We start from the raw sequence: 2,020 nt of genomic DNA on the forward strand, positions 1-2,020 counted from the left end.
AAATTTAACCTTAATCTGCACCATTATTACCCTCTCTCTCTCTCTCTCTCTCTCTCTCTCTCTCTCTCTCTCTCTCTCTCTCTCTCTCTCTCTCTCTCTCTCTCTCTCTCTCTCTCTCTCTCTCTCTCTCTCTCTCTCTCTGGTTCAAGTTCCAAGCACGTCTCACAAAGTTTCAGTGTATTGAAGACCGTCTACCTTATCCTATTTACCTTTCCTTCTGCTCCTCCTTTTTTGTTTCCTCTCTTCTCTGTTGCCATTATTTTTTTTCTCTCTCTTTCCAATTCGTATCCTCTCTTTATTTTTCTATTATTTTGGTCTTAGTTTTCCTCTTATCCTTGCACTTTGTCTTCTGTTTTTTTTTTCCCTTGTTTCCCTATTGTTTCTTATTTTCCTATCTCCTATTATCCTGTCTTACTGTCCTTACTCTTTCTACCTTTTCAACTCCTCCTCCTCCTTCTCCTCCCCCTCCTTCTTCTTTTCCTCCTCCTACTGTTTTCTTCTTACACCTATTCTTCCTTTCCTTTTGTCCATCCATTTTCCTCCTACACCCTATCACCCTGTCTCCTCCTCCTTCTCCTCCTCTTCTTCTTCCAAGCTCCTCGACGTGTCTTGTTCCGCCCTTAGGTGATTGTATGGCTTTTAATAGGCGTAGACTAAAGGACTTCTCCCGGAGGCTTCACAGGATAGGCTGGGGGCTAATGGAAGGGGCCCGGTACACCTCAGGCTGGGTGGGGAGGGAAGGGGTGGAGGAGGGAAGGAAAGGGGGTGGAGGGAGGGAAGGAAAGGGGTGGTGGGAAGGGTATAAAAGGAAAGAAGAATGGGTGATGATGAGAAGAAGAGTGGGTGATGAAAAATAAAGAAAGGGTGAGTGAGGAAGAAGGAAAAGAGAAAACATGGAGAGGAAAGAGAGAGAGAGAAAGCACTGGAGAAGGAGGAGGAGGAGGAGGAGGAGGAGGAGGAGGAGGAGGAGGAGGAGGAGGAGGAGGAGGAGGAGGAGGAGGAGGTGAAGGAGGAGGAGGAAAAGGAGGAGAAGGAGGAGGGCAAGTAGGGGTGATAAGAAGAGAGCTCCATTTAGACTGACAAATTGCGTCAGTCAGGTCAAGTAGTACGTTGACCTTCCTCAGCAGAGGTCACGCGCGCGCACACAGACACACACACAGACACACACACACACACACACACACACACACACACAGAGAGAGAGAGAGAGAGAGAGAGAGAGAGAGAGAGAGAGAGAGAGAGAAAAGCGTACGTACATGCATAAACATACCTACATGCATGAATATATATGCATAAAAATCCTCTCTCTCTCTCTCTCTCTCTCTCTCTCTCTCTCTCTCTCTCTCTCTCTCTCTCTCTCTCTCTCTCTCTCTCTCTCTCTCTCTCTCTCTCTCTCTCTCTCTCTCTCTCTACATTTGGATACTACTGTTCGTGTCATTTTATTATATGTTTTCACTGTGGCGGGACATGTTATTGTCAGATGTTATTTTCATGGATGTGGTGAGCATTTTCCTTTTTTTTTTTTTTAACAGGGGACGGTGAGAGGAAATGAAGGGGGGTTTATTTTGTTTTGCGGCCGCAGTCCCCTTATTTGTGTGTGTGTGTTTTTTTTTTTTTTTTTGTTTGTCTCTGTATTGCCGCTGTTATTGCGTGTGTCCATTTTGTTGGCTTGTGTTATGTTTGGTTTATTCTTTCGCTCCTCGTTGTGTTGCGCCGTTTTGTTTTACTTATTTTACTGACACCGTAAATGTCGTAGATTGTAAAGTACGCTGCTGTCGGGAACTGTGTGTGTGTGTGTGTGTGTGTGTGTGTGTGTGTGTGTGTGTGTGTGTGTGTGTGTGTGTGTGTGTGTGTGTGTGTGTGTGTGTGTGTGTCTGTCAGTGTGTCTGTCTTTAGCATAGTTGTGTTGCCGCCAAATGCCGACACGCAATACAAAACTTGGCGCACACAAACGCAAGATCCGCCGCTAGCATCCTGGTATTGATCTGCTGAAGTGTGTTCGACTCGGCGCTCGCCCCGT

The sequence above is a fragment of the Scylla paramamosain genome, chromosome 8, assembly GCF_035594125.1.
Source record: "Scylla paramamosain isolate STU-SP2022 chromosome 8, ASM3559412v1, whole genome shotgun sequence".
Classification (NCBI taxonomy): domain Eukaryota; kingdom Metazoa; phylum Arthropoda; class Malacostraca; order Decapoda; family Portunidae; genus Scylla; species Scylla paramamosain.